Source organism: Mytilus californianus, unplaced genomic scaffold (assembly GCF_021869535.1).
Source record: "Mytilus californianus isolate M0D057914Y unplaced genomic scaffold, xbMytCali1.0.p SCAF_28, whole genome shotgun sequence".
NCBI lineage: Eukaryota > Metazoa > Mollusca > Bivalvia > Mytilida > Mytilidae > Mytilus > Mytilus californianus.
The window spans coordinates 977,893-1,000,513 of record NW_026262677.1 but is presented as its reverse complement, the minus strand read 5'-3'; the positions used below and the strand labels follow the sequence as shown (position 1 = coordinate 1,000,513).

The 22,621-nt window shown below is 32.6% G+C and overlaps 1 long non-coding RNA gene across 1 annotated transcript; it reads right to left on the bottom strand.

The window, feature by feature from the left end:
* Positions 1-3,310: 3,310 nt before the first annotated feature.
* Positions 3,311-22,389, bottom strand: LOC127732809 (uncharacterized). Its single transcript, XR_007996439.1, has 6 exons — positions 22,270-22,389; positions 21,179-21,267; positions 12,315-12,464; positions 9,568-9,640; positions 8,848-8,933; positions 3,311-3,334 (listed from the first exon to the last, which is right to left on the bottom strand). It is a non-coding gene; the product is annotated as an uncharacterized LOC127732809 (long non-coding RNA).
* Between the last annotated feature and the right edge of the window lie 232 nt (positions 22,390-22,621).

The following is a 22,621-nucleotide window of genomic DNA, read 5'->3' as shown; positions in this document are numbered from 1 at the left end:
CTAGATAGGCATCCGTATTTTTTTCCTTTTTTATAGCACTACTGACTGATGGAAAGAAATGAAGTTATCATGGTGTTTTATTGCTGTGTGGCCAAGTATAGCATACACTTAATCATACTCCTCATCACAGTAGTAGCATTTGAAAATTTTTCTTGTTTTCCATTCATTCTAACGATAAAATAAATTCTCATCAAGACAAATAGCAAAACATTTAGGATGTATGTTAAACAAGACTTAGTACTATCTTTTAAAAAAGATATCTGACGCATACAGATGTGAACATAGAGTTTTTAACAAGAACAAACCACGAATGTTTATCAGTTTTTTTTTATCATATTTAAATAAAATGCACACAATATGACGGCAAAAGGGAGACTATTCTGAAAGATGAGTATATGCTCTTTTCCCTAAAGAATTAAAATATATACTGCATAGTATTTAACTAAATGTAAATATAGGTATTCTTCAGAGACAAAGAGGTACAATGTACCTATAGCTGTGAAATAGACATTAACATAAGATATTAGAAGGTTACAATCTGTAATGAATAACAAACATGAAACAGATTAGAACCACGAAGAAATTATATGTCAAGCACAATGTAAGATCATTTAAACAATTAGAGACACAACCTATTTTGGTGTGTATATCGGGGACGGACGGACGCCAAAGAAATATGATCTATATAGTGCAGCTTTTGACAAGTAATTAAATTTGCGATATATTCATTTTTAAATTTATTTATTTCATGTATAATTTTTTGTACACATGTGGAGCAGGATCTGCTTACCCTTCCGGAGCACCTGAGATCACACTCAGTTTTTGGTGGGGTTCGTGTTGCTTAGTCTTTAGTTTTCTATGTTGTGTCATCTGTACTATTATTTGTCTGTTTGTCTTTTTATTTTTTGGCCATGGCGTTGTCAGTTTGTTCTCGATCTATGAGTTTGACTGTCCCTCTGGTATCTTTCGTCCCTCTTTTGTACAATTTGAAATAATTATTACGCTTGGAAGTTTAAGACTAAAAAAGATAAGATATATTTGTAGCACTCGAGCTATTATAGTCTAATCATAAACGTGTTAGATGTGATGAACCTGCCAGTGATATTTACCTACTCGTGTATTAAAGGTTAATCCTAAAAATGCAAACAATTTGACAGTGGTGATAATGACACCTTCTTTACCTGAATTTATTTTTAATTACCTGAATTATTTCATTTTCAAGTCTGATTTTATGTCCGTAATGTTTTCCTTGTATTGTAGCATATATCTTTCTTTTTTGGTTTATGTTCAATTCCGTAATGTTGTCCAATCAGAGTAAAGTTGACATCATACATGCCGTTACCATAGTACGTTAAGCGTCCTTTATAAATAGGTCACAAACCGAATTTATTACTGACTGCGTAGTTGGTACCGATCTATTGAGTAAAGCCATTTGTAACAGATTTTTACAGTTTGTTCTTATTTTGTGCTGCAACACCACTGTCCAAAGATAGTGGAAAGGTACATGTTTTATGCGACTGTCATACAATGAGAGGGTTAGCTAGCTATAAAACAAGGTTTAATTCACCATTTTCTACATAAGAAGATGCCTGTACCAAGCCAGGAATATCACATTTGTTATCCATTCGTTTGATGTGTTTGAACTTTTGATTTTGCCATTTGGTTAGGGACTTTCCGTTTTAAATATTCCTCGGAGTTCGATTTTACTTTTACTTCATAACGTTGTATGCATCGTCTGTGTCCCATGGATACATTCTTTATTTTTTTCATATGTTTACATGTATCAAAAACACGAAAAACGTCAGAAAATGATATGTTTGTTTGCTTTCATATTTATTCATAAAAACATATTAAAAGATAATCGTAAACATATGTTTCTCTTTTGTTTGTCCCAAGCATATCGAAAACATTTGAAAATCATATGTTTTTCATTTCTTTTGAAAGCATATGAAAAACATATGTTTCAATTTTTCCTGTGTACCATAACAATATTCGACATAAATTGTCTTAAAAAATCAAAGTCCTCTTTTAACATCATTCCAGTCTTCCAACATCTTCACAAGCGAACGGTTACAATCCAGTCCGCCCTTGGCGGATTTAAAGAGAATTTTTGATCAACGAATTTATGATTTCCATTGGTCGCAGTCGTAACTGGCTGCATCCAATCAAAAAGCGCATTTAACATGATGACGTGTAAATGTAGAAAATGTAAATAAACAATTGCCACGTGCTGATTGTGCAACAAGTCTTTTAATACCCCAAAACATACGACGATATTTCGTGACAATTTAAGTGTTAACTATTAGATGTTTCTGGGTGTGTTTCTTGCGCAAATGTTGGAATGTCAACGTATGTTTTCGGTTCCTGATTCACGAAGTTTGTAAACACTAGACACTACCATTTTTACACCTCCACATTAAAGTGGGTCAAGCATTACCATTTATCAAGAATACTAGTAATGTATTCGGAATGGGCGTGACTTTTATCAACCGATAGATGGCGCAACATTGTTATCACAAATGTCTGCCAAGGGTGGAGAGGAAAGGACTGGATCGTAACTCTTTCCTAGCGAAGATGGTCTTCCAATTACTGTCTCGGCAGCCAGGCACCTAGGACTTGTATGTTGTCTTTGAGGTAAATGTCTCTTTTTCAGATGACATTCGTCTATTGAGAAACGATATGCGTCTTTGGAATGTACATTTGTTTAATCAAATCATGTCAATTTAATACTATTTGACTTATAATATTTAATAGAGTTTAACAACTTCATCAGAAAAGATCATACAACATCGTATGAAGAAGACTGTTTGCAAAATTACAGTCGTGTCGAGTACAATATACAGTTGAAAAACGTTTTTGCAGTAAGTTCGTCATTTAAAATATACTTAATTCCCTTTCTGCATCAAGTTGCGACTCGGATACTCTCCATTTTAAGTTCAATAAACAACTCTCCATTCTATTAGATGCTGCAGTAATAAACATCGTGAATCTCCAACTTCGTCAACAACACCAGACTAACCATTAGCCGAAAAATGTCATATCAAGTGCTATACCACAAGGTTACCCTTGTGTTAATATATACATATCTTCGATACTGATGTACCCTATACAAATAAGAATAACAATAAATAGATATCTGTTACATATTCAATTTTACTACTTGGTCTGCCTTAGGATATTTTCTTTTTTACAGGTTATAATCGCACCTTTGTGCTTATTCTTGTTCCCTTTGCTTTTGTTTGTCAAATATTTTATGGCATCATTATTCAATTCATATGCAGCTACGTTCCAAACTGTGTTTCCACTGGAAATACTCCCTCCATTTTCATATAACCTGTTCAAATAGTACAACAAATAAACGTAGATAGTTATGAACATTATTTTGTTCACTAAAGTAAAAAAGAATGATGAAGGAAATTTTTAAATTACGTTTTTGTAAATGAACTGTATGGTATTTTGGGAAAAGCACATTAAGAAATATGACAAAGCGGCCTATTATTGTTATAGATCGTAGGATTAAGAACCGAATAATGGCATTGCAAACGTTTTCCATGATTCCATTGTACTATTTCTTCCATTTTGTGAAAATTGTAACATGATGAAATGTGCATAGGGAAGGGAGTAGTAGTAAAAACCGTTTATCCAAAGAGTTTTACAGAAAAGGACTGGTTGATTTAATTGATTTCAATCAAAGTAAGAGTGAAACTGTATTAACATTATGGTGTAACAAGATCACCTACAAAAAAATATATTACTAGAGCTCATACGTCAAAAAGTGCTGCAAATGACAAAGGTGGCTTCTAATTTAGTTTATGTTTTTACAATATTTGGTGTGCCACATAAACAGCAAAATGACAAAGGTCGCGAATTTACAGCTAACAGTATATCTTAATTAATGCTAATGTGAAAGAACTAGTTATTGTTCACGGGAAGCCAATACATCTCCAATCACGGGTAGTATTGAGTGGTCAAACGGATATACTCATGACATGCTTACAGCATGCTCTACACAAATGTATTGGACGATCACCAGGTACAAATGCTAGAAAAAATTAAGACTGTGAAATAGTCTGTGCCATAGCTCCGCAACGATTAGTAACAAATAAATTTCAGTACAATTTTCTATAAAAATTAGGAGATGTAGTACGATTGCCAATGATAAAACTATCCAACAAGTCTACATATATTTTAAGATGTTAATTCCATGAGTTTTAACATTAATATTTTATATCATGTAATTGACATTCAAACTTCAGTTTTTATTATTTTATTATGTACAAAATGTATTTTAACTTTGAATAAATTTCTTGTTAGTTCCTCTCGCTTTCATTTTAGGCATAAACATTAATGCCTGGACATAATTTTCATGATTTAAGATTAAATCCTAGGATTTGAGAGTAAATGCCTAACATTATTTTGGTAATAGGCTTACAGCCTAGACGTTAGCTTATTGCCTAGGATTTAAGCTTAATGCCTAATTTCACTTATTTTGCCGCTAACATATATATCATATAAGGATAACTCGTGTAGAGAAAATGCCACGCTGTCTGTACGTGAAAAACCCTTGCAACAACTCTTGGAGGGGTCCGTCCGTAGGTTGACTGTTGCAAGGCACAATTTCCGTCCCTATCCAATATACCAACATTTTCTAGTGGCAGTATAAATTCTCCGACCTTCATCTTACACGACCTCTATAACAGGGCCTACCTGTTGTATTTATTGTCATTTGCTCTCGTCCTGAACATTCATGAACTATTTTCTACTGGACATTAACCTAAGACCAAACAATACATGAATCCTTAAAAAATGAGTGTTTATTAATGGCCAAATATTTGAATCATATAATGACAAACAATGTTCTCTGATAGTATTTTTATAGCCGAGTTTACCTATTATACAAGCTTATGTAATGAAACATATGTGGTTTAGTATCAATATGTAAAGTTTGGCACTCTCTGATATTAACAACTACTGTTGTTCATCAGACTAAATAAATTAAAAAAACTATAAAAGTATTGGTAACAATTTACAAAATGATCAATTCTAAGTAACTTTGTATAAAAAAAAAAAAAAAAAAAAAAAAAAAAATTAATTATAATTAAAAAATGAATAAATAAAGATAATAAGATTAATAAGAAATATTTTAATAAATTGAAAAAAAACTATAAAAGTATTGGTAACAATTTACAAAATGATCAATACTAAGTAACTTTGTATAAAAAAAATAGAAAAAAAAAAATTAAATATAATTAAAAAATGAATAAATAAAGATAATAAAATTAATAAGAAATATTTTAATAAATTGAATGAATCAAATAGCCATAAATTGATTGCAATTTTTTTTCATCTAGTGGAAAATATTTGATGAATGTTAAGAACGGGAAAAAATTAACAAAAATGCATGGTAGGTCCTGCAATTAGGGCGCGACTGGGATGATGGTTCGAAAATTCTGGAACGTCACTGGAAAATGATGGTACATTGGATAGGGACAGATATTTAGACTTGCCACAAAAGGTTGTTGTAAACGTGCAGTGAGCGTGGCATTCTCTCTACAAAAATAGTAGATTACTCGATCCCATTATAAAATTGAGAACGGAAATGGTGAATGTGCAAAAAAGACAACAACCCGACCAAAGAGCAGAAAACAGTCCAAAACCACCAATGGGTCTTCAACACAGCGAGAAATTCCCGCACTCGGAGGCGGGCTTCAGCTGGCCCCTAAACAAAAATGTGTACTAGTTCAGCAAAAATGGACGTCACACTAAACTCCAAAACATATAAATTAACCAACATTAAACAAAAAAACTCAAGACTAACAAGGGCCAGAGGCTTCTGACTTGGGACAGGCGCAAACATGCGGTGGGGTTAAACATGTTTTGTGTGATCTCCACCCTCCCCTAAACCTCCAGCCGATGTAGAATAAACAAACACACAGCAATACGCACAGTAAAACTCAGTTCAAAAGAAGTCCGAGTCCGATGTCAAAATAGGTAACAGAAGAAACTAAGCAAAATTACAATGAAACATAAATTAACAAAGGACTACTACATTGTAGCAGTTTCTGGCATGCCAGCTCTCAATTAAACTGATTGAAAGATTATGTCTCCATCATATAAAATCAAGCACAATCCCTCCCGTTAGGAGTTTAGTATCATACCATCATAAACTATAAGAGAAGAACATAACCCGTATCATGCCAACATATGGGTTAGAATACATGTGTTCATTTCCGATGCAAAGACCTTATGTGATAATCAATATTAATTCCAAAAATAGCTTTCTTTAATGACCTTTATGACCGAACGAGGCTGCAAATGTTATACGCATTGCACAGTCATAAGCACACCCAAATTTAACAAGGGTTTAACAGTCGATTTGAATCAGACAAAAGAATGACCATATTATTATACCGCAAACGGTGTCAATGTAAAGCTTAAAACAAAATGTGTAGTTATCAATAAATAATTATTAATTCCATCTGAACTATTTTGTGTTGAATATGTACTACTTTCTGGTATGCTTTCCGACCGTTCCCGAATATTGGTGGTGTTACACCTGAACGGTCCGTTTTAGATGCAACTGTTATTTGTTTATATTAGGTTAAGAACGGTTTCTATTTTATCATTTCAATCATATTTATAATCGTCCACCATAGGAGATAAACATAATAAACGTCTATGGAAGTACCTTTTCTGTTCTTTTCTTATATTTTTAAAGGTTCGTAAGTCAGTAAAAGTTCAACAATGAGTTGATATAAACGTTGATATTAGTTTCAGAATATGACATCAAAGATACTAAGATTCATCGACCAAGTGATTGTATAATCTCATCAAAGATACCAGGCTTAAAGTTGTTAAAAAAAGTTTCGTCTACATAAGACTGGTCAGTGGCGCTCGAATCAAAACAGTTAGAAATAAAATTAAATACAAAGGTGAAGAGAATTATTAGTCAAATAAAAAATATAAAAACTTAACTTAAATTCATATCAATTCAAAATCAAAGCCTTAAATGCTGTAAAAGCAATTGCTACCAAGTTAATGTTATCGGACTTTTATTTTTCATTCACATGTATAAGAATTAAACTTGACAGAAGTTTTGTCTAGTTAGAAGTAAGGATGTTTTAATTTTATATCAATAAAAGAATTATCCAGCAGAAAGTCATTTATCATGTTTTACATTTCCCAGGGGACGACACGTTTACCTGGCTAACGGTGGAGGCAAATATATCTGCGGAAACATATAAACCTGGCAGAGTGTTTATAACTGGGCAATAATTTCCAGGATTCATTATCTTTATTCCTTTAATTTTAATTATATCATAATTGGTTTAAATTTAGCCATTCAGTTGAATATTTCAACTTTCGTGACGCGAATGTTCTACCGAACTGTAGTTTTTTTCATAAAAAATTCATTCATACATAAGATTACATATTTTGAAGATGAGACCAGCTTCTGAAATTTTCATGATATGCACTTTAATTGTCGATTAACCTGCGAACTGGCTTACACTTTACCAATGTCATCACTAAGGCCAGAGTTTTTTTTTAATTTGTTGGTTCACGGATTTTTTCCCATGAAAGAGTCCGGTCGGTCGGATAAAAAAAGAAAAAAATATCTTACAAGACATAAACATGTAAAAAATGTATATATATTTCAGCTTATTAACAATATTTTTATACTGCTACTTTTCCATAATTTCTTAAATCTAAGTCCCAAACATTATTGCTCAGCTAATATGTGCCATCGTCATATAATTTCAAAAAGGGGGTTATCACGGACAAACATGAAATTAAATCGTCATTTCACGAAAAAACAACTCCACGTTGCATTAATATTTTTCAACTTTCAGGAAACATGGTGAATAATGATCTTCAAGCTCGAAAACATGTGAAATAAAATAGCAAACACGTCGACTTTACCAGATCCTTTGTAATGCATTCCCGTTTTTGATATCCAATGGACGAACTTTTTTTTCAATCTATGAAACTGAATTTCCAAATTGTTTGTGAATATCTCTTACTCTTAACTTTTCGTCTTTCACGTTTGGACGGGTCCATTTCATCTATAAGATGATCGATAAATGTTACGGAATTATGACAAAAAAGGAAAACGAACTTATTATTACATAACGTTTGTAGTTTTTTTACGATAATTTTATGAATGAATGATAATTTAAGAATGAACAAGAGCAACTTGATCTCTTTCAAAAAGAAACACGAATTAAACAACATAAAACAGTATAAGAGATAATTCAGTCAAATTTTCATTTTTAAATCAACAACTGAAATGATTCAATATTTTGTTGAAACATCTCAAGAACGAAATCGCAGATATAAAAATGCACTTTTTTCACTCGGACTTCTATGTTCTTTGAAATTCAAACGGTTGTCCCCTAAAATACAAAATTACATCTACAAGAACATATGTTGAAACTTCTCAATCCACTAGTGTTTTTAACAGTTTCAATAAATGTATTGCATTAGAAAACATACATAGGTGTTAAAAAATGACAGACCATGAATCTGCTAAAAAAAATTGGCTTGATCTGGGCAGAGACTCTGATCTGGATCACGAAGATGGCCATACGCCATAGCACGAAAGCAATTGCTTTAAAACATGTCGATACATCATTCAACATGCACTTTTGATCCCAAAAATCAACGCCCGATATATTTACATTTTCTAGCCATACTGAAAACTCATAGCTTCAAAAAGAATATTCAGAAGGTTTCAAAATTTCATCTTTGAGGTTAAAGTTCTGTAGTATTCACTATGATTAAAACCTTGGATGCAAAGGGGTTGGTGTAGGTATAAAAATGAAAGGTAACAGAGGTATATTGTTTTACCTTTTAAGTGTTTCTACGTCATCGTCTTCACCAGCAATTAATAAGCGAAATTCTTTTTTTTCGTCATTAACTGTGTTTGGTAAACTCTGTAAATGAATATCTTTGCAATTAATTCTTTTTTTTTAAATGCTTATAATTCTAACAACATATTAATTAAAAACCATAATTTGTTTTTTAGAAAAGATCATAAATAATTAGAGACTTTTTTTTTATTTAATAAACTGAATCATCTACCAAAAATATTTCTATATTTGTCTAGAATGGGCCCTTTACATTCAAGTGGTATGATGATTTTTAATTATTGAACTGTGTATTGTTATGTCATTGTAAGATATCAAACTATGTCTTGACATTAGTTCATTGGTATATAGACAGTAGGTTGCGGGATTTTCTCGATGCATTGAAGACCCATTGATGGCCTTCGGCTGTTGTCTGATCTTTGGTCGAGTTGTTGTCTCTTTGACATATTCCCCATTTCCACTCTCAATTTTATTCTGTACTTGTAAAACAGTTAGACTTGTTCACCTCACAATAAGACATTCAGTCTGATCAGTAAGACCTTTTTTTTTTCTTTTTCAGGTCAGACTTTTTGTTGGATACTAATGGTGTTACTGAATAACTTTTTTTCATAATTTTTCTCAAAAACTAAAAATTAAAGCAAATGATTATCCTGTTCTTTTTTTCTAAATTTTGACACAAATTATCTTTATTATTTCTTACCGGACAATTAAACATTTTGAGTATAATTTCGTTTTCACCCTCCTTGGCTGCCTCTAACGGTGTTTTTTTCCATCTAAAATATTGACCAAATTAGATGAATTGAACTATAATGAATTATATCGGTTGTATACTCGCCATTGACCAATAGCTAGCGTTCGCAATGTAACTTAAATTTCTTTGCGTGTAGGAGAATATATTTTAATTATGAATATATTGTACTATGTAGTGAAAAAATACAATCTCATGGGAAATCACAATAAGACCTGTTCACGCCTCAAATGAGCAACACTACGAGTGCCATATGTGGAGCAGGATTTGCTTACCCTTCCAGGGCACTTGAGATTACCCAAAATTTTTGTTTGGGTTCGTGTTGCTCAGTCTTTAGTTTTCTATGTTGTGTTTTGTGTACTATTGTTTGTTAGTTTGTCTTTTTCTTTTTTATCCATGGCGTTGTCAGTTTATTTTAGACTTATGAGTTTGAATGATCCTATGGTGTCTTTCGGCTCTCTTATTTCAAATCCAAGACACTAAAAAGGTGACCAAAATTGTGTATGGTCAGACATAATACGGTTATAGCACATAGCAAACGGTGTGGTATACATGTGCACTGTGTAACGGACTTGCAGAAATTTTATTACGTTCATAAAGGTGAATTTTTTGACACTTTTTGAAGGTTTCATAACGATGGTAGTAATGAAAAATGTTGTAATAAAAGTCAATAAGATTTATTAACAGAATCAAAAGATACATGTTATGTCTCCTTTTCTAACGTTTTGATTTCAATATGCTCGTTTAATAGTCTGGAAAGTTACTTTTAATATAACATGTTTACATTGTACTAGAATCTAATAAAAAAATTCAGCAATTTATAGATTTATGTTTTTTATGATTATGAAAAAAAGGGAATGTGGGGTGAATGTCAATAAGACAAAAAATACCACATCAGTCTAAAGGACAACATGCAAATTACAGACAAAACCAAGAGGTTTAATGATAAACCAAACCCTATAACGTCACAAGTCTACAAACGATGCAAATGAATTAAACAAAATCATCAGCGATATGACATCTTCGTCAGATTCTAAAATCAATCGTGGCATAAAAAAAAAACAACTGGTAGGTTCCTATATAATGAGGAAATATATCCAATAAGACAACTATCCACCAAACACCGAGTTGAGTAGATCTTTGCAAATAAGGGTCACCATAAGGCCTTCAACAATGAGCAAACTCCATACTGCATAGCAAGATAAAAAAGTTCTTACATGACAAAATATAAAACAATTCAAACAAAAAAAAAAACTAACGGCCTGATTTATGTACACAAAATAAATATGATATACAGAAAAAAACGACGATCACTGAATTACAAGCACATACAAACTGTTGCAGGCCTAAACACGTTGGGAATACTCAACCTTCTCCTAACCTGGGATGGTGGTAAAACAGCAAACCAACTCCTAACTTGAGACAGCCACGTAAAAAATGAGGCGGGAACTTTTTAAGGAAGGTTTTGTGAAGTGGTGAAGTTGAAATCATCACTTGGAAAGTTTAACAGACGCCATCCCGAATTGGTGTACGTATACCGTTATGAAATATCTGTTTCACAAATGACGACGGATATGTTCTAATTATCGCAAACAGAATGCAGAATTTTTAACATTACCGAATTAGACAAATCAACGAATTTGTTCTTGCAAGAGCAACACATGTTTGAGCAGGATCTGCTTACCCTTAATGAACATCAATAATGCACCCTTGTTTTTATCACTAGGAGTTTGTGTTGCTCTTGCTTAAGTGTTATTTGGTGTTATTTGTGTTGTTTTTAATTTAACAATGTTGTTTATACCGGTCCATTCTTTGTCATAAAAAACGGTTTTCTATTTCAAAATTCACACTCGTTCAAGTTTCAGGGTAAGGAAATTTATATGACAGATGATTTTCGTTTAGAATTTTCCTCGTAGTTCAGTTCTATTTTTAATTTACTTTTTACGTGCTAAGAGATGTCTAATGGTTTTATTTGAGCTTATTACCAATACGTTATTGTGTGATGCCTATACACATGATATAACAAAAAAAAACGTATTTTTTGGAGAGTAACTCTGTCATCTCCGTTTTAGTTTGGTTTGTATTGCTAAGTTTTTTTATGTGCTTTTTTTTTGTAGAATGTTGTTTGTTTTCTGTTCGATTTTCGTTCTTTGCCATGGCGTTAACAGTTTGTCTTTGACTTGTGAGTTTGGGAACCCCTTTGGTATAGTTCATCTCTTAGCTAATGAGCACAATTTGAATATTAGATCAAACGTAGTTGTCGTATAATGAAACATATTGAATATATCAGATAAATGTAGTTTAGGATCAATATATAAACATACAATTCAAGATCAACAATTTATTAATAGTGACGTAGTTTGCAATATACTAAAAAGTAAAATAACAAAAAATACCGAAATTCAAAACTGAAAGTCCAAATTGCAAAATCAAAGCTTGTCTAATAGTGCAGGTTACCTTGAAAATGGTTTAAATAAAAATGTTCTAGAAAATCAAAGTTATGATGTGACTGGAGAATATTTCAACATTCAGTTTGACATGTATGAGAAAATAAACATTTTTCAAAATCAATGAATATTTATTCAAAATATTTGACGGAGGACAATAGCAGTGTCAATGTTATTTTGCTAATCAACTATATTTAAAAATATATGTTCGACAACTTCTTTAAAAAATGAATTGTGAAACCGAACGTGTACCTGTCCTTAGCTTTTTTATCTTCCTCTGACAGACCACACTCTTTCAGTAAATACTCCACAATATGTTCTTGGTTATTATTCACTGCTATATGCAGTGCTGTTCTTTTGTCATAATCTGAAACAGTCATATCGTAGCCTGCTGCGTTGTAACTATCAAAACATGATACAAGATTAATATGCATATGATGTTTTAACAGAGCATGAAAATAAGTTCGCTAAACAGGCCAATTTTGCTCACGTTAATTTTAAATGATTCTCACGTGAAATAAAAAGTGAGAAAGTTCACGTGAAATTATACTCAACAGAGCTTAAACGTGAAACTCACAAAATTGGTCGTTGGACGCTGAAATTGTTTAATCGCTAAAATTGTCGTTAGAAACCGCATGCATGTGATAAAGCTTCAAGATCATTAAGTTATATAGATGGAGAGTAGTTTGTAAAATACACAATTTCTAAAATTCGTGTCAGTAAACGTAGTTAAAATTCTACTCAAAAAATATATTCCAAAAACTGATTCTGCAATAATTGGATCAAATTTGGAGATAAGTATATTATTTTCTGATTACACCATGATTCTATTAAACAACTAACATAAAAGATCATTTATAATAAAAAATCGAAATTATTTCGAATCAAATTCTGCTAATACACAAATGCATGTAAATAAAGGCAACAGTAGTATACCGCTGTTCAAAAGTCATAAATCAATTGAGTGAAAACAAATCCGGGTTACACACTAAAACCGAGGGAAACACATCAACTATAAGAGGAAAACAAAGGAACAACAGGAACACTGAAGTGCAACAAAAACAAACGCCAACATACATAGAAACGAACTATTTGATAACAACTGCCATATTCCTGACTTGGTACAGGACATTTTAAGAAAAAATGGTGGGTTGAACCTGGTTTTTGGCTAGCTAAACCTCCCGCTTATATGACAATGTTAAAAAATATCGCTAAAATGACAACACTACATGACAGATATACAACACAAACACACGCAAGAACACTCCTCACAGAGAAACGCACATACAAATAATATAATAGCCGACACAACAACAAACATCTTCCATCAACGACAGACAGCACAAACAGTGACGCACTTATGTAACGAATATGTAATCTTGAACTATATACAATTATTTTCACAATACCAGTCCAAAATATCATAACAATGACGATATTAAAAGGCTATTTTATAATTATTTGGACTACAAACGATAAGACATAACACATCATACAACCGAAACCACAACAGAAACACCAAAAATAAACACATGAATGTTGGATGTACAAAATACCGAGACATGTCAAACATAGCAATGTAAATTCACACTCCGTAAAACAGTCATATTCGGGAATAGGTCATTATCGGTACAGACAGGCGACATAGATGTTAAACCACAATCCAAGACGTGGTAAAAATGTCATTAGTTAGTTTTAACACAGACACATCGTATAGATCAACCAATTCGTGATGGTGTCCATAAAATGTACGGAGTGTCATTTTTAATCTTTCCTCCTCATAACCCTGTTGGAGCAGTTTCTGCGTAAGATGTGTAACACCGATTTGTGACTTATTCTAGATGTAAAACACAACATAGAAAACAAACTAAAGACTGAGCAACACGAATAAAACTGGGGGTGATCTCAGGTGCTCCGGAACGGTAAGCAGATCCTGCTTCACATGTGGCATCCGTCGTGTTGCTCATGTTAGTACAAACCCGGTTATAAGTTTAATTCGGTTAGTCACATTCGTGAAAAGGGGGATAGGATTGTAGTACGACATTTGGAACATATCCGCCATCATCTGTGAAACGGATATTCCATAACGGCCAACCAACTCGTGATGACGTCCGTAAAATTTACGAAAGGATGCTTTCAATATAGTGTATAATAGTGGATATATAGTTAACAGAAACAATCAAAGATCTGCCATCAACACCCTTTTCATTTCTTCATAAGAAAAGATCAAGCACAGGAAGCTTAACATTTGTTGTATACAAAAATTAGAAGCATACATGTACATATACCTGTAGATCTACAAATAAAGTTATTTGATACATTAATATACAAGACTTAGTGTTATTGAAAAATCACATTTCCAGTTTTGTAAAAGAGTGTTACATGTCATGCATGTAAGAACCAGCACTCCAGGTTATATGATTTACGGTGAGCTTTGGCGGATGCCTCTAGATTGTCAAATAAAAACAAATATAATTTCTTCCTGGTGTAGACTTCAGCAGTGAGCGAATCAATTATCAAACATGCTTTACAAATTGATACGTGAATTGTCCGAACATAATTATGTGCAATGTAAGATGAATCTGGCTTTAATACATACTGGATCAAACTGAATTAATAAAATCCCTTATTCGTTAAAGTGCGTCTTCAACAACGGCTGCGTGACCAGTTTCTACAGAATGTATTATCGATATTGATAATTCACCTAAGAGACAATTTTATTCCTGTATGTAATCGGAATTCCGGTTAGAGCAATATCTGTTAAAACTATCAAGCTCAAGTCGAAATTAAGTCTGTTAAGTACGTACCTGTAACTTGAAACTGCCTATCGAAACCGGAAGGTGGTGTATCATACCACGCGATGAGAGATTCTGCGCTGTATGCCAAAATCGCTTAATTGGAGACGAATTCCATTATTTATTCATTTGTAATCTTCCTTTAGTTGTATACATTCGTTCCAAATTGATACCGCCGTACTTTATATTAATTTTCCATCAAATTATAAAATGTGTGATTTATTATCGCACTGTAATATTTCGCTTTTGAATAAGCTAGCTGTATTTATCTTAAAGATATCATCACTATCTAAATGCATTGAAATTTGATTAATCTATCATCGATGTCACTACATTACACTGACGGATCAGCCTTGATTACCACGCGTACACCTGTGGGTGTAAATTGCACGTGCTTTGTGAGACAGGTCATTGGATGGTCACTTAAATGACAATTGTTTATTCAATCTGTATCAATTTGCATATAACGAATTTTTATTGTATACTATTTCTATTCATATTGTGATTGAATTGTGTTGGCCTCTCAAACTACGACTGAGTTATGAAATGAGTTCACTGCTTAATGTAAAGTTCATTGATAGCAACACGCTAGCGCGTTTAAAACTGTTTGTTTAGATACATTGTATCTTCCCGGGTAGTAAGGTCGTCATATCGAGAAGAATTAGTACAGTGATTTTGTCATAGTTTGGTTGAGTTGGACATGATTGTGTGTAGTGTTTTTGATGACAAACAATGACATAATATAAACATTCGGAATTTTTTGCTAAAGGAACCTCTGAACATAATGCAAGCTGGTAAGTATCTTTGTTTATGGCTTATATGTTAGTATATTACATTATTTTATCATATAGTTATAATTTGACAAAGAATAATGCTTGCGTATGTCAAAATTTAAAAGTTGTTGTTCGTTTCTTATGCATAAAGAAAAGTGATTTCTTTACTGTCTGTTACATCACGTATTTCGTTTTGACATAAACCTGCCGTCAATGATTCCGAAAAAAAGCTACATTTGCACACAATTTAAGATTACTGAAAATTCGGTGTCATGGTTTGGTTCAGTAGTGTCATGGTTTAGTTCATGTTCGACATGGGTCAGTTCTGTGATTCCTGTCGTGGATGATAAAAGTATAACGATAAAAATAAACAGGCATTGTGTACAACTATTAAAATACTGTTAAAAATATTTTGGCTGATCCTTTTTTTTCCTGTTTAACCAATTCTATCCTATTTTGAGACAACATATTGTCGTCATTTCCTTATGGTGTTGTTTTGTTCCCATACGAGTAGATCTGTGTTTCACATATTAACGTTGATCTTCTACTCGCAAAAATACATCGCTCGAGAAAATAAGTCGTCTACAGTAAATTTAAGATATTATCATTATAGCTATCATAATTATACAACACGCATGTATAAAGAGATCACGAGGGTATTGAAATTAAATGCATTTCAATAGCAATTTTTATTTAAAAGTAGTTTTATTCGGAATACAAAAGGACATAAGAAAGCACATAGTAATATACAATTAGTAAATGCAGTATGATTTCCAATGAGACAACTATCCACCCGAGACCAAATGACGTAAATGTTAGGTTGCTGTACGGCCTTCAACAATTAACAAAACGCATACCTCTTAGCAAGCAATTAAAGGCTCCAACAAAATTAAAGGTAAAGCAATTCAAATTAGAAAACCAACGGCCTGATATATGTCCAAAACAATAAGCGAAAAACAAATATGATATACAGTAACAAACGACAGTCAATGCATTACAGACTCTGGACTTAAGACAGGAACATGCAGAATATGGCGTGGTTTAAATGTTTGCGGGCTCCCAACCATCCCTTGCCTTAATATGGGCAGTAGTGTAACAGCACAACAAACTATAAAAATTAGTTGAAAAGGAATTGACTCATCAGATCGATACAAAGCAAAATAATCAAGTCACAAAAAAATCAAAGACACAAAGAACCGATATGTGACTATTTTCCAAGCCAATAACAACTAATAAAAAAATCATGAATCCAAGACAAATTTTTTTTTTTTTTTTATTTCAGAATGGAATTCTGCTGCGAATATTCATCTTACTCTCTGTAATTTCTCGTCTAGTCGGGTCAAAAATAAGTCCGTACACAGTACTTCTTGTACTAAACACAATAACGCGTGTATCTTGGAATTTTTCAATTATTTTTTCGATCACATATAATAATGTACATTTTCTCATATTATAAATACTAGACCGACAGAGCCTTTTCTGATATTATCGGAACTTTATTGCAGAAAAGAAAAAAAAAAATAATGCTTAAACGGGTTAAGTCATACTACACAATACACTTATACAATATGACAAAAACAATCATTTTTATTCATTCGTAAATTAAAGTGGACATTATGGACCTATTTCTAATTCGAAATTGTGATCTTTCATATATTTGAACTCGACACTTTGAAAGTAACTTTCATATTAATTTCACTAATAGGTTATTTAAGAAATAAGTTTAAACTGTTGTCCATGTTAATATTTTGTTCCGTGGAGGTTTGAAGACTGTATAGTAACTATATATCGATTGGTCCTTTGTATTCATCATAGACATAATCTGGTTCAAATTAAAACAATAGATTTATAGTTTCCTAGAAAAAAATGTTAAAACAAAGATTATTAACATGATTAACTCTAAATAGACGTCTTTAATCATTTGACTAGTGAATCCTCTCACGATAATTATCCCCGGCAGAGTTCATCATGGACATATGGAGAAAAGAGTCTAGGTAAAACAGAAGCAATGCTTTCTGTTTTTGTAATTTATTATATCGAATGCCAGTTAAAAAGAGCAGTGGCTATATAAATTATATCGTAGGAACACACCAAAAGTAATAAAAGAACAGAGTTCTAATGTCCCCAACGATGCACATATTTTATCTATCCAAGGTAAAAGGGCTATAACTAAAAAAAAAGCACCTTTTTTTTGTTCTTAAAACAATGATAAATATCTTTAGAGAAATGAAGGCTTCAAAGCAAATGCAATGTAATTTCCATTATAATTTATATTTCCAAGGGGCATAACTTATTAACAATATTTGATCAGAATTTATTTCGAAAGTGTCAAAGACATTGCTAATATAAACCTATGATATAAGTTTCATAAAATTCTGGCAAGAAATTGAACATATGAGAGCGCTAACGATACTATTTTCCATAAAATGAATGTTTCCAAGGAGCATAACTCTTTTAAAAATAATTGATCGGCACTGATTTTCGAACTCGTCCAAGGCATTGCTGATATAAACCTATGATATATGTTTCATAAAAATCTGGCAAGAATTGTACATTTGAGACCGGACGGACGAACGCACAGACGGACGGACAGACCGACGCCTGGTATTTCTATGTCCCCTACAACATGTTACTCGGGGGACAAAAATATATAAAGGTACAGTTTGCCGTTTACGCCCAGCAAATTTGGTCAAAAAGGCTTTTTTTCCTCCATAGTCAATTGGTAAATTGAGTAACTTCGTGTTTTTCCCAAGCGCCTTCAAACTAACTATCAATATTAGGTGAAACAAATTATGTATTAATTTGGATCTAAACCATGACAAATTTGATCAAAACCATGACGAATTTCTAGACTCTTAACTGAACCTCGTTAATCGATTAACCAGACCATACCAATTTCGATATTTTGGACATCCTGTGCTAATTTCTTAAAAACAACAATTTCAATTTAGATCGTTTGACTTACAATATAGATTCAAACATGTAATTTGCTTTTTATTTGCTCATTTGAAAAGAACTGTGGCAATCGTTCTGGGAAGTAACCTAACCAATTCCATGACCAACCTAACCAAACTATGACAAAATCACTGAACTAAACGCTCCTCGATATGACGACCTTACTACCCATGATCTTAATCCTTAAAAGTACATTCGAAAAGAGAGTTGAAATATTATGAATATCTACGCGTCACGTGAAATCAGTTTATGTCAGCATTACAACGAGAATGTCAAAACGGTATTACACACGGTTGACAGATAAAAAAAAAACAACGTCATGTCAATCAGAAATTGCAGTGTCTTTTTAAGCAAAGATTAAAGTAATCTTATAAACGATGAACGAATCAAATGATCACAAATTATCTCATTTCCGACGTTATCATCATTTAAAAAACACGACCACGTTAACCAAATTATGAAAGTAGAGTTGTAACAAATAGGGAACTCAAAACACTGTACCCGTTTGAATCAGGAATGAGATGAAGTTAGACATGTCAAACCTACACTGGATTTTACAATATAACGCCAAGATTGCGTTTAAAAAGACACATCATTCGGTTTTGAAGATGTTGACAAATAAAATGCTATCTCGACTTAGTATTAGGAGTAAATACATACTCTTTTCTTATCCAGTCTGAATTATAAGAAGCGCAATACATACGAATTTGAGAAGTCCAATATTTCCTTGGACCATATTAAGTATCATGTCGTTAAAAACATCGAATTAATGACAAGAAATCCACAGTTTGTCCAAATCGAGGCGAAAGAACAATTACAGGAGTTGTTTTCGAGCATAGACTTGAAAAATATCAACCAATGCTCCAAATATACTCTTGTTATAACCGAATGAAATTGGTATTAAATAACTGCAAATATTATAACGATAAAGATGTTGATATTATACTGCCGAGTAACACAATGATATCCATTAAATAAATACCCAACTTCTATCTAAAACCCTGGTTTCTTATATATAACAGAAAATTAATATACCTGCATATACATGTGTTTTAAGTGGTATGATCCCTTTTCGTGAACGTGAATGAAACGGAGACCTTACACATTTGATGGAATATGGAAAAAAATTGACAAAATATCAATTTTGTTTTTGAAGGATTTGTATTTATAGCAGTTTTCTAAAATTTAAATGTGTATGTCCCTTCTGGTCATATAGCTCCTCACGTTTTCAGTTTTAGGCTATCACGATGAAGGTAAATCCAGAAAAGCACTCGGAACCACAAGATAATAAAGTGTTATTTCATCAAGTACTGCAAAAATTACTGTTCTAAAGTAATGTCCCGTAAATTGTATATACATAGTTCCCATTACAAGTATCATGCAAACTTACGTTGTATTAATATGGTTTTTATATTTATATTAGAGGCTCTAAAGAGCATGTGTGTCGCTTACCTTGGTCTATGTGCATAATCAACAAAGGACACTCTCCAACATTGTAGACGAGAACAGAATTCATGACAAAAATCTCTGTTTTGTTGATCTTTTTTTTCTTAAGTTTTGCTCAAAACACATAAGAGGGTAAAAAAAAAATCCTAATTTAAGGGCAATCACTCCTACAAAGAGTGACAGTCTACTAACTTTATCGGCAAACTTTGACTTGTTAGTAGAACTTGCTTGATCATTTTTGTAATTTAAATGTCCATTCATCTATTATAATTTTTAACATATACGGAAAAAGCAAACAAATGGTAAAAATCGTCATCAAAGGACAATAATTCCAATTAGGAGTAGTTGAACGATTTCCTCCATTATGTCTTAATTAAAGATCTTGTATGGCTGATCATGTTTGCTTATTTAAGTTTCTATCTATCTATTATAATTTTTAAGATATAAGGCAAATATGCTAAAAATTGGTAAATATCGTCATCAAAGGACTATAACTCTAATGAAAAGTAGACTGACGATTTCAACCATGCAGACTTATTTGTAGAACTTGTCACGCTGATCATTTTTGCATGTTAAAGTTTCTCTCGATCTATTATAGTTTTCAAGATTATAGGCAAAAATGAACAAAAATGGTAAAATTTGTCATTTAAGGGAAATAACTCCTATGAGAAGTTGTCTGATATTTCGACGTATATGGACAATTGGAAGAGCAAGAAATAATAGACAAAACTTGCATTTTGCCCCTATGTTCTATTTTTAGCCATGTCAGCCATCTTGGTTGACAAGCGGGGTCATCGGACACATTTTATAAAAAAGATACCCCAATGATGATTGTGGCAAAGTTTGGTTAAATTTGGGCCAGCAGTGTCAGAGGAGAAGAATTTTGTAAAAGTTAACGACGACGACGACGGACGAAGGACGCCAAGTGAAGAGAAAAGCCCACTTGACATTTAGGTCAGGTGAACTAAAAAAACCCAGAAAAAATTTACGCGTCTAGAACATAGAATAAATCCTTAAAGAAATAATAGTATCACCATATTTTTAGTTTATACCAAACTTTGTGTATGTTGAAAAACGGCGGTCAGTCTACCTCATTCCTATTTTTATTTCTATCCAAGTAAAAGCAAACAAATGAATTAAAACGTACGCCCTTATTACACGAATGTCTCCTCGTAATGCACTGTTCAATATTCGAACAATCTTTAAATCCTTGTCTTCTTTTTTATCTTGTTCTTTCTGAAAAAAATTCTATGACGTTAGAAAGGGGTCAATTGAAGGAAGAAAATGATTGTTGTTTTTGTAAATTCAGAAAGTATGACAAACTAACCGGCATCACTTTCGTCGAAAGGTTTATGTTAACCATGACAAACAATGTCATGAAAAACAGGTAAATAAAGGCAATAGTAGTATACCGCTGTCCAAAAGTCATAAATCGATTGAGAGAAAACAAATCCGGGTTATAAACTAAAATCGAGGGAAACACATCAACTATAAGAGGAAAACAACGGATCAACAGAAACACTGAAGTGCAACAAAAAAAACCCCGCCAACATACATAGAAACGGACTATTTGATAACAACTGCCATATTCCTGACTTGGTACAGGACATTTTAAGAAAAAATGGTGGGTTAAACCTGGTTTTATGGCTAGCAAAACCTCCTGCTTTAATGGCAATGCTAAACAATTATCGCTAAAATGACAACACTACGTGACAGGAATACAGTACAAACAAACGCAAGAACACTCAGCACAGTAAAGAGTTGGAAAGGCTACCAGATTCTCTTCGAACATTAACCTGAAAACGTCTCTTGGCCGTTGGATGAGATGAAATTGTGCGCATCTTTGAGTTTTAATCTATTCAGAGTTCGATCATTGCCATCGAGCTTTTTACTTTTAGCTGTGGGAGTAAGCTTGCTTGATTTAACAAAATATACGAAAATTTGTTTCAACTGGTCCATTGGTTTATTGGTTTAGGTGAACAAATCTTCAAAAAAGTTTAAGATAAATGACGAAAGATAGACTACGTTATACCGACGACAGACAATTTGCAAGGGATAGAAAATGCTGCCCCCTTCCCCTCCGAAATGAAAAACCCCGAAACAAACAAAAAACAAAACAACACACACTCACACACATACGTGAATTTATGCACTTTTCACATGTTATGTACTTCGTTATAAAATTGTCTTTAACTATTTAAACATATCAAATTGAATAAAGGTGTAAATTGACGTTACCTTCTGCCAACCAGGCTCTTGTTCTAACTGTTCTTTTATCGTATAATTCCTCAATTGTTCTGCAATTTCCGGATTGCAAAATTGAGGCTTAATAAGATCTTCTGGTCGTTGGCCCCTACAAATCAAATTGCACTTATTAGATATATTTTAACAGTGATTATAAAACAGGTACTCATAGTAAGACACAGCCTCTGGTTACAAGTAAACGTTTGGTCATTGAGTTAAAACACCAGCTAAGTCATAAACCCAGTGAATCATAAAATGAATATGTAATTGGACTTGACTTTGTCTTTCTTTATATGACGTTTCCATCCTCATCTATACCATCCTGACTGCTCTATATACATAATTA